The 12,464-nt window shown below is 42.7% G+C and overlaps 1 protein-coding gene across 1 annotated transcript in view; it reads left to right on the top strand.

Annotated features, from left to right (window-relative positions):
- KCNN2 (potassium calcium-activated channel subfamily N member 2) overlaps window positions 1–12,464 on the top strand; it is a 752,674-nt gene that overhangs the window by 655,015 nt on the left and 85,195 nt on the right. The window lies entirely within an intron of this gene.

Here is a 12,464-nt window from a genome sequence, read left to right as displayed (position 1 = left end):
TATGTAAAAAAAATACTTTGTGACATTTTATTTAATTCAAGGCGTTTGTACATTACTAAACACTACCTGTCAGTCATTTCAGAGCAGTTTGTGTTGAATGAGATGTTTAGAGGAGAGAGGGGAACTCACTTTAAGAGTTCAGAAAATGTTTGAGATCCATAAACGGTGAGGAGGAGTTGTTGTCTCATGGGCTCTGATTTACAAAGTTTGTTTCCGAATCAATTTGACGTTTTCCTTCTAAAAATGTATTAACATGTACGTTTGTAAGTCATGTGTTCGTTTGTAAATCAAGGTAATTGCAGAATTGTACAGATGTACAAAATAATTCCTATTTTGCCATTTGTAATGCATTTTGCATATGCTACCAAAAGTTGGCATTCCAACTTACATCCTGATTCACAATATCTTGCAGCTGCATTTCCTATGTTGACCTTTACTTTTAACATACATCCAAGTGATCTTGGCTAGTGGTACACTTATCTTTCTTTTATGTCTTCAACCAATTTCATGTTTGGATTAAACATGTTTTGAACATGGTTTTTTGTGAATAACATGTTTTGAAGTACATTACAATAACAGGCGTAATAGATACTTCCAGTAACAGTTACATGATCCCTAAAATATGTTGACTATATATTTTCAATGTAAATCATCTATTGATTAAGACATAAGTTGATGGCCCTGCTACAAATCTTTTTTTTCTGGGGACAAATTATTCCCTGCTCGCATATTCCTCTGGAATTGCAATCTTAAATATATCCTTTGTTCATTAGGCTTTGTTTATGACACAACTTGAACATATGATTTATAGTAAACTAGCAAAATGTTCCGGTTGTCTGAATGGGTCTGTGGACAGACATGACAACACTCATCAATAGTTGAAAATCAGTTATCCTGTAGGTCGTTGGACCGATTCTCTTATTGCTTGATGTGCTTTGCTCTTGGAAGTAAACTGCACTGAGAATGGGCATGTGTGACTGGCTGACATACCTCAGAGCAGACATTGGGGGGGAGGCGAGAGTTAGTGTGCTGCTGCATTCTGGGAGCTACTGTGCTCTCTCCCCATCTATTGACTCACCCTGGATTGGTGCAGTTCATTGCAGTACGTTGTGGTGCAAATGTCCCAGAAACCATGCGTTCTAGTGTTGAGGACCGGTCTTTTAACGACCACATTGATGTTTCGCCTATTTCAGGCAACCGTCTCATGTGTGAAGGTGCTGAAACCCTGGTAAAGGGGTGGGGTGTCCACATGTCAGGAAGCCAATAATGTCCGGAGGGTCCTACCAAGTAACTATGCATAATTTGGTGCAGTTTGGTGAAAGTGTGTGGAATTGTATGAGGAACAACGCTTCACCAAGCCCCAAACCAACACATTTTCACTTTTATAACTATAGATTGAATGTGTACATGTTTGCTCAGTAAATATGCCACACTGGAAGGAGAATGGGGCGATTTAAGAGGGAGGGTAGAAATGGCTCTCTGCCCCCAAATAGAGAAAGTTGTAACCAACTGCATCCAAGTATCTTTCTTGAAAATGAGAATAAAAGTTCAACACATTTTGACATTTGGTTGCTTGAAGCCCTCTGCCAATTTGTTGTAATGCTTACAATACACATATGCTTGCAGTTACACAATCCCACATATGTTTGAGACTAGTTTAACCATATTCAACAGCACGGTTAGCTCCCAGGTGCTCATCTTTAACCTGGAAACAAACTGTGTAGAAATTAATTATCTATGGCATGTTTCAGAAATTATGGCTTATTGTGTTCAGAAGCAATGCAAGAACAGCAGTTTGGATGATTTGGAGGATTCAGATCATGGATACTACATAAGGATATGTTTTCCCTGTTGTTATCCTTGAAAGTATCAATGTTCTGATGTCATACTAGATGACATTGCAACTTGAGTTAGATTAGTGATTTCGTACTCCATCCAAGTGTACCTTTTCATCTCTGGCGCCCTCTAAAAAGCTGTTACACACCACAGTCTCCTCGCTGCAGTTATGGATGGAATATATCCCTTCCATTGTTAGTCTTTTTATTTATTTATTTATTTATTTTAATTTTTATAACACGCCACATGCCAGCAGGCCTCAGAGCGCACATCTGTGTATTTCTGTGTGCATCCCAGAAGCCACATCAAAGCTATTCTCAGTAGACCACCTGAGTAAGTACCAGATATCTTTATTGATATATCAACTTCATCGGAATATTGCCATTAACCAGGAGGTGACGTCATCTTTGATGTCCTAGGTGTTAGTCTTAGCAGTGCACTGTGGTGCCGCGAATTATGGTTGCTTAGCTTACCATAACTGCCGAATTTCAGGGGTTTTTCGCTTTTACTTTGAACCATAACGTTCCGTTAGCAAAGTTTTTTTTTTTAGTGAATCTCATAAGTTTTTAGTAGTGCAACTTAACCATAACGTCCCCTTAACAAAGGTTTTTTGGTGAATTTTACGAGTTTTTAGTAGAGCAACTTAACCATAACGTCCCTTTAACAAAGTTTTTTTGCAAAAGATCATGGGTTTATAGTAGTGGCACGTAACCATAATTTAAAGTAACTTCTGACTTATTTACACACCTTGAGGAGAATGCCACATGAATTTATGTATTAATCCGTACACACTTAACAGTAAGATGTATGCCTCGTAGACAGTGTGGAAACAGATTTTATATTGATGTAGGAACGTCCACCTTCAACATTTACCTTGCACACCGCCAACACGTATTGGTAGTCAGGCATTAACAATGTAGAACACATTACATACTTTTAGCAAAAGTTCTGAAAATGACATCAGCTAAGGCCATCCCTCCTCCCCAAGAAACAGCAGCACTGCTGTAATGAAGGAGCATGACAAACACTGCCCCTACCTTACAAATAACAAACGCACAATATTTTTTTGCGCCGTCCACCTACCCCACCGCCCCCCATATTGCTGTTTGGTGCCTCTTTCCTCATTTCCGTTCGCAAATTGCCTTATTAGCTGTCCTACCAAAAAAGAAACCCATCCGTTAACAAAGTAAATGTTCTGTTAAGAACCACCTTTAACAGTGTAAGTATATTAAAAAATTGCATACACTCCATGTACTTTATATTTCTCAGTAAAGGACATAGACGCAATAAGATTTGCCAGTAATAGTATAGATTTGCAAAGCAGTAACGTGTGCTACTGAAAAATAGGATTTCTGGTTATAATTACAAAACAAAATCCTTTTTCAAGATGGCCAACATAGAAAGGGAAGGCGGTTGTTCCATACATGGCCCCTCTTCGCTTTCCATGGCAGCCTGCAAAAAGCAAAAGTATGTGCCGTGATGCAGAACCTGTAAATAAACATACAGCGACGTACAACGTAGTACCTTACATTTTGAAATGATACACTGGATTTTAAAAGAAAAAGTTAACATTTTAGAATTTGTAAAGTAGTTTTCTTTAACAAACAACTGTCGGAGACCATCGGACTAATCCCATTTTCAATTAAATTGTAACAATGGTTCTAAGGGCATCATTGAAAATGTTAATGGTGAGGCACACGTCATTCTTTTCCCATACACAAAGTATGCGTTTTTGTTAAAGCACCCGCTTTGTTTGCACAGTGATTTCCAAGAAGGCGCCATGACCTTTGCCCTACACCACCATAAATGATGTTATGTTACTCCTAATGGCTAGTTCAGCGTATGGACAAAGGGGGCCTGGGCGATCATCCCACAAAATTTTGATGGACAGGCAGCCGGTCACGAGCAGTTGCATCTGGCGTCCAAAGAATCCGTCACTCGGCATCTGGAAACCATGGCACGCACAGTACGGCAAGATGTAGCTGGGCGGAAAACGTAAGAGAAAATACGTGTCAATACCCAAACTTTAGCAAAAAATGTTTAAAAAAAAACAAAGAATGTGGAAAGTAATGCACAAATCGAAGTGGTCAAACATGACATTTTAAGGAAATATTAGCATTGACCATGGGTAAATATAGTGACAGCCTACAAACGCCGAGAATCTGCACTCGCCGTAAGGCTTAAAAAATTGGCAACTACACAGTAAAATGGTAATTCAGTTATGAAGCCAAAATGAATGGGCAAGTAAGAAAAAATTACATCTCGTGATTTTAAACAATACCAAAAGAACGTGCAAAGTGATGCACAAAGCTATGTGGGCAAACATAACATTTTAAAGAAGAAATATTAACAGTCAACAAGGGTGAGTCTAGTCATAGCCTACAAACCCAGAGAATCTGCACTCTCCATTATTGGAGGAAAATTACAACTGCGCAGGAAGATAATACTTCAGTTATATTGTCACAATTAGTGTTTCGGTAATATAAAATTAAAACGTGGTTCGGTGTAGAGTCGTCAAAATTAAACTTACATGATGTTTACTGCCTCCATTGTTTTTGGCCAAGTCAGACAGCAATTTATTCGCACCAAAGAATCTTTGTGAACTGATATTTCATGTGCCTTACAAACGTTTTTAAAACATAACCTTATCAAATGGTATTGTTTCCAAGCTTTCATTCCTTGAATTGCTTCTGAAGTTTCCCTTTCGCTCAAGGTCAAAAAACAATAGCCCCTTATGGATTCACTCGGATGCGTGGGCCTACTGAGCTCACAACCAAATAAGCAAATCAAGTGACCTTCACTCAGAAGGCAAATACATTCTCACTTTGCAACAACATATGAGAATCCAATCATGAGAACCGCTACTCCCATACACCTCCAGAACCGCTGTTTCCATCAAACAGTCCAGGTGGTGGCCTCAGATTTCAAAACGTAGGACGCCAGTCTGACTACAATATTAATCTAAATACATTGTAATACAGACGCAGTAATTGGTCGCCATACATTGAGCACCAACTTCCACTTTACCGTATGACTTTGGTGACAAGAAAATACCACTTTGTGAGTTTCTGCTGCCACATCCCATTCCAGCCTCATTAAAGCTCACCTTCGGAAACAGTATTTCATAAGTGTAACAAGTGCAATGGTGTCTTGTTTTGTATGTGTTACCGGTGATGTCCTTGTACACCAAAACATGAACAAGAGATGGCGGGGGCAGCAAAGAAATCTGACGCACTTCACGCTGTTCCACAGCCAATCGGTGAAAGCGCCACATGTCCGCGGGCATGACGCTACGGATTAGCCAATCGATTTCTTGTCCGTGGAGCGAACAGGGAAGTGTGACCGCGGAGCGGACATAGATATCACTAATATTTTTAGACATATTTTTTGGTAGTTTTAAAGGAAACTACTGGACGGATTGTCACCACATTTACAAAAGCACGCTTTCAGGACCAAGCCCCTGCCGCAAATTTGGTGAAAATCCGTCCAGCGGTTTGGCCTGTAGGCGTGCACAAAGTTTTCCCCCATTCAGTCTATGGGAAAAAAAGATGTTTTGGGACCCCCCCTATAACTTTTCCCCCCTGAACCAAACATCACCAAACTTTGCAAAAAAAATCAGAGTGGCCCATATACTTTTTTTTGCAAAGTTTGGAGAGGATTCGTCCAGGGGAGCGGAGTTATAAGCCACCCAAAAAGTGCTCTTCCTATGGAAACAGCAACTAAACCATAACTACACAGCCGCTACCGTGGCTGTGTAATATACACACACACACGTGAATAGCCCTGCGGTCCAGACTATCAGCTAAACATACATGGGGCACACTAGAAAACCCAAGCACTCAAGACCTTACTAAGTTTGCAACATTTATTTTATTTAGATAAAAAGTGCATCACACACACCAATAGGTAAAAACATGATTCACCAATCTAGGCAGATAAGTGCACACAAACTCCCCATACTGGGCGTAAAAAAGCTGTGCATTATGCTCGAATGTCGAGCTTCCTCAGGCTAGTTCAATCCACTTTTGTTTGTCTCTCCATGTATTTAAACCTTTGACTTGAACAGCAGGCTTCACTCCATGTATCCCATTATCACGTGATATTGTGGCTTGAACGTGTAACAATGTTACTAAGTAAACAAAGCCACCTAGTTTGACCAGTGGATGGAAAACTATGATCTATAAATAATCTTAAAATATGTGTAGAAAAAAATGCATTTAGAAATGAAATCACACAGTTTGCAGTTACATTTTTTATAAACCCAACATTATGGTTCTTGGCCATAAGGTTACCATTTCTTTCATTGTCTGTTATAATCATACATGGAGATAAAATGTTCTTTAAGGTAGGGGCTTTGCGATATGTAACACCCGGATTAAAGCCCAGTACCTTGCAAAGATCTGTATCTGTCACAAGCACCTTCCAGTGTTTGTGCATGATACATTTAATTGTACCCGATTGATGGTTAAAGCCATTAATAAATCTAATAGTAACTTCAATAGGTTTGACCCTGGGTTTAAATAGGTCTCTTCCTGTGTGGTGTATTGCTTTACCATAACACTCTGCCACTGTGCTTTTGGCATAACCTCTGTTGTCAAATCTTTGTCCAGTACATTTTGCTTCTGATAAGAAATCAATATCTATCCCTACTACAAATGCTTTTGGCTCTTAAAAATTCATCATAGGGTATTGATATTCGCCAGTTATGGTAAGCTAAGCAACCATAACTCACGCCACCACCATGCACTACAAGGACTAGCACCCATGACATTAAAGGTGACATCACAAATGTAATTGATGACATCACTGATGTAGGTCTGCAAACTGTGTACTTATGAAAGAAACAGAACAAAGGCATAGGGAGTACTCCATAACAGAATGCACCTACAAGAGAAGTGACGTCTGCCTTCAACAATTTTACTGCACTGCAGATTTACATAGGAACAAAGAACGAATGGCCAGAGTAAGGACTGGAAAGTACTAAGACCAGAACGTCACTACAAAGTAGCAAGTACACTAAAGTTTGTCTGATAATTGCACAGGTGGTGCAGTATTGCACATGCATGTATTTGGTTGAACGATGTAGGCCTCTTTGCCGGTTGCAAGGTCTCCACAGCAGCACTTCAAAAGGCCACACCCCACAGCTGCTCCACATTCTGTTTGTAGCTTTTCAGAACAGAGAAGCGGGCCACATAGCTCTGAGCTTTAATTGGTTTCGGACCAATTCTGCTATGCTACATTACCTTTGCAAGTAATGGCAACCATGTCAGCCCTGCTCACTACGCAGAGTAATGGAAAACAGCATTAACGCCCCTTCCTGTGAACAACACCCTCAGTACCAATAATCCCCACTGTCCCATTCCCATGTGCAGCATGCTGAAAATGGTAGATTGTGGCACGTGCGCTTCCCTAAGTACCGCAACGGCCGCGCCCCAGTAAAGCAGGAACAGTCCTTCATCCCTTTCCACTATATTCTTTCCTGCACACCCTCATTGGTTACTGTTCAATGAGCACAAACGCATCCACCAATCACATTAAAGAGCTCTCCATGTAACACTATCAGTTCTGTACAACATTTCTTTGTGTAGACACCATACCCAGAAACGTTGTTGCGCAATCCCTCAGCCTCCACAGTCCCATTTCCATGCACACCATCCTCAAATGCCTCAGATGTGGCTTTCGTGCTGTGTGCGGCCGTGAGGGAATAAATTGCAACCAGGGTAGGGGATTTCGTCTTTAGTGGTGGCTTTGAAAAGAGCCTTTTTTTTTCTTTTTGTATGTGCTTCTAGAGAAAAACCTTTTTTTTGGTTTTTATAGGGTTTTGTGTTTTCTTCTCCTCACATTCATACAGTAAACTCTTCCACACATCCTTTAGATAGGAAAACAAAAGAGCATCACCAATGCTGGACAAAGAAATGCCATTTGCATGGGAAAACTCAGCATTTCTAGAATTAATGGTGTCATTGTTACAGAAGAACATCCCCCCCCCAGCGCACAAAAAATAAGACATGCTTGTGTTGATGAGACACCTTCCAGCCTCTGGCTGGGAACAACATACATTAGGATAGTCCCATACTCTTGGTGGTATGGCTGAGAAATCCACCTGTGCAGTGGGAAAAAGCCTCTTCACTGCATTCATCAACCTCTTCAGTTGATGGAACAAACATGAATAAACCACGTAACCCAAATGCATGCCGCCATAGTGCATGACGACAACATGAACAGTAGCTAAATTGGCCACTTCTCTGCAAAGTGCAAGTATAGCAAGTAAACTGCAGACATCGACAGGACACCACAATGCCTCTACTCCTTCCAAACCAAAATCGCCATCAAAGTCTCAGTCCTGGGCATATCTATGCAGATCTACCACAAGGGCATCACCCAAAACCAACAGTGTGTCTCTCCATGTCAGCCCGCCTCACTACACAGAGTAATGACAAACAGTATTACCGCCCCTTCCTGTGAACCACGCCCTCAGTACCTGATTGGATAATCCCCACAGTCCTATTCCCATTGGCCAGCATGCTGAGAAGCGCAGAATGTGGCACGTGCGCTTCCCCAAGTACCGCGAGGGCGGCGCCCCAGTAAAGCAGGAGCAGTCCTTCTTTCCTTTCCACTAGCTTCTTTGCAGCACTCCCTCATTGGTTTCAGTTAAAGAGGCACACACACACACATCCACCAATCACATTGAAGACCTCTCCATGTAACACTATGACTTCTGTACAACACTTCATATATGGCGGTACACATTCAGAGTGCAAGTGTCGGGTGATCCCAGTACACAGTTCTGCAAAACTATCCAAGATTTGTGCATCCAGATTCATCCACATCGACACTAAGAAATGGTGTATTGTAAATGGCACTAAGTGTTTAAAGCATGTATTCGAACGGCTCACATCAGTTGTGTTTACATATAATAGGGCTGGACAAACATGCTGCACACAATCCTGCAAACAGTTACAGGCGCTTAGAAATAAGCCCTACTGAACGTTGTCTCTCTGTATCTATACCTAACTGTGATTCCATTCCATTTCAACAGGTGGTACAAAATGCAAACCATAGTATATTGTATAGGCCTTCCAATTACGATAATCATTCCAATTTAAATATACAATACCATAGGCAACACAAAACATGAATGCTTTTCACGAACGATGCGGATGGAAAAAAAGTAAGTGCAACCTTACTACCTTCATACTCCTACACGTGTTGTGTGGCAACAAAATGTTCACACCAATAGCCGTAATGTACCACACAGGCGACACAACCAGGTCAGGTCACTACACTTTGTACATTACAAAGCATGTGCAATCTTTCAAACATGAAACACAGGCCCAAAAATCTCCTTCCCCAATGGCACTAAAGTCCATAACATGGCCCTGACACCCACATATGTGCACCCATTGCACACAGAATCTGCCAACATACGCTGTTGATTCGTAACTCACTGCACATATAAATAGTAGATAGGGGCCATACAAGTACATGGTGTCAGCTGTACATTCAGTGCACCATGTACAATGTACCAATATGTCTCCATGTACCTAAAGAGAAGTTGTACGTAAATGGAGTACTTAGCATTGGAAATGCACAATCAAATATTAACACGTTGACGCCTTAATTATGTCTTTATAACTGCATGGTAGCTTGAAATGGAAACCTGTCATACCTCTCTATCAACAGGGGAAAAGCTCAGTGTAAAATAGTCTTCAGTGCTAAGCATGAATTGTGCCAAATGTACAGGCGCTATACAATTAAAAACCAAAATCCATATACCAGTATCACATTTTTGGCATGCATAGCTGCATAACGTTGCAGTGGGTGTGGCCAAGGCCTACCGTCTTCGGTGCATGGCCTATGGCCTTTGCCCATGGACCTAAGAGCCTAGGCCTTGGGCACACCCACTGCAACGTTATGCAGCCATGCATGCGTAACATGTGGCCAGGTACCAGAACCTACAACCGTAATGCAGCCACCGGCACTCCTATCCAACCACTGCACCATAATACAACCACGCATAAGAACATGTAGGTAGGTATGAAAATCCACAAACGTAACACAGCCTCCAGCACCTCTACCCACTTCCACTGACATAGTATGTTTGTACTGGCAACCAAACCACAAAATCTTCAGACCATTGGCCCTGCGCGCAGCAGTCTATTAAGTACACACACCCAATACAGCATAGTACCATGTAGTATTCTGTAATCTGCTCAGTAGCCACAACTCAACCACATAATACATGCACTGGAACCCTACGCACTTTTATGAACACAATATTCCAACACATCACCCAGTGGACACACTGCAGCACTGTGGACTCCATCCTTTCCTGCCATGGACGCAAAACTGTAGTATGGAACAAAAATCACCACACCCATTCAACCAACAATATATACAATGGTGACACACCACACATACTAGGCAACAATATGAAACCTACTTGCAACTAGTGCAGGAGGAAGGTGTACATAACTGGCATACTTTGCAGCGGAAATGCACAATGACATGGTAACATGTTGCCGCCTGACTTTGTTTTTGTAGCCGCATGGTGGCAGGAAATGTAACTTTGCCATACCTCTCTATCAACAGAGGTCAGTTCATTCTGAAATAGGCTTCAGTAGAACGCATGATTGTCGCCAATCCACTCTTTCTCTTCAATTGAGTTAGCCAGCAGTCACCACACAAACGGGTTGCCTTAGGACGTATCGTGCCGTAACAAAGGCTGCCTGCAGTCACCATACAAGCTAGTCACCTGAGGAGAACCCCGCAAATTGGCGCAGTATGCACGGATACACTCCCTCTCCCTTTCCATCCCATCTTCCCACCACCATATGCTGGAACGCATGTTCTCCAGCCACTTTCGGCACCGCTTTATCCTCGGCTACAGCATGGCGGCGTTACCCAAACTTATGACGCACATCACGCTTCCCTCCAGCCAACCACCGGGCACGTCCAATGTCGGCCAACATCACGCCACACTCCAGCCCAATCAGACTTTTGACCACAGAGCAAACAGGGAAATGGAACCGTGGAGCGGAGCCAGATATCACACATTGTTTTACATGTACATTTTACCTGCTTTTAAAAGAAGTACAGGACTAATTATCACCAAATTCACATAATCATGCTTTCTGGACCAAGGCGCCGCTCCTGCCGCAAATTTGGTGAAAATCCGTCCAGCCGTTCGGATTGCAGGCCTGTGCAAAGTTTTCTTCCATTCAGTGTATGGAAAAAAACCTCCCAGCTGCACACAAAAATTCAAACATGCTTCTGTTAATTAGACACCTTCTGACCTCTGGCTGCAGACAAATTACATTCGGATAATCCCATACTCTTCTTGGTCGTATACATAAAAAAGGGACTGTGGCAGTGTGGAAAATCTGCTTCACTGCTTTGAGCAACTTCTTGAGTTGACGCAGCAAACGTGCACAAGGCATGTAACTCAAATACAAGGCCCCATAGTGCACAACAACAACTTGAACTGTAGCAACAGTTGCCACTTGCCTGCAAAGTGCAACCACAGCGCCAAAACTGCACACACGCACACCCCACCACAAAGCCTCCACTCATTCCATATTGAAATTTTCAGCAATGCCTCTTTCCTGGGCATACCTATGCAGATCTTGCACAAAGGCATCACCCACAAGCAACACAGTGCATATCACTATCTCTGCCATCCTCACTACACAGAGCAATGAAAAAAAGTGTTACCGCCCCTTCCAGTGAGGCACACCCTCAACACTTCATTGGATACTCCCCACAGTCCCATTTTCATGCACAGCATGCTGACCAGTGCAGGCTGTGGCACATGTGCTTCCCCAACTACTGCAATGACCGTGCCCTAGTGAAGCAGGGGAACTGCTTCTTCCCTTTCCACTACTCTTTTGCCAGCACTCCCTCACAGGGTACTGTTAAATAGTTACACACGCATCCACCAATCACATCCAAGACCTCGGCATCTAACAATATAATTTCTAGGCAACACGCCATATGTACCGTGAACCACTCGCAGTACAAGTCTAGTGTGATCGTAAAGCACCTGCAGTAGAAACTTCTGTGAAAGTATGTAAAATGTATGCATCCAGATTAATGCACATCGCCACCCACCACCAGACAGGACAGGTATCAATATATTGTGTACAGTACTTACTCGCTGCCCTGACTCCGCCCCCTTCACACCTGATGCCACACCTCAGTCCCCTTTTCCGCGTCGACGGGAAGGTGGCGAATTCACCAGCACTCCTGGGTTTGGCTTCGGCCATGTAATTCCACGCGCGGATACTTCTTCTCTTTGTCTTTCTTGTCTTTTTTGTCAATCAGGTACTCAGTCCTCAGGTGTCACGCTCCTCCCCGTCGCATGTCGACTTCTACAGGGTTGAGCAGGTATCCATCCTGCAACTGGGTCTTCCCGACTTCAGACCCCCGCCCTCTGCCTACATTGCCTTGGCTCAGACCACTGATGGCAGTCATGTTTGGCGTGTGACTCGCTGTCCTCGAAGGCTCTGAAGAACAGACTCGCCAGGTGGAGGGACCTCTTCCAGAGGTCGCCTCTGGAGGATCTCAAGAACTTTGTGAAGCATCGAGCTAGACTCAAGATGGGGCCAATATTTTCCAGCACACCCCGC

The sequence above is a fragment of the Ambystoma mexicanum genome, chromosome 6p (genome assembly GCF_040938575.1).
Source record: "Ambystoma mexicanum isolate Mex_15411 chromosome 6p, UKY_AmexF1_1, whole genome shotgun sequence".
In the NCBI taxonomy this organism is placed as follows: domain Eukaryota; kingdom Metazoa; phylum Chordata; class Amphibia; order Caudata; family Ambystomatidae; genus Ambystoma; species Ambystoma mexicanum.
The sequence above is the reverse complement of the archived record's forward strand: the minus strand, read 5'-3'. Positions and strand labels throughout refer to the sequence as shown.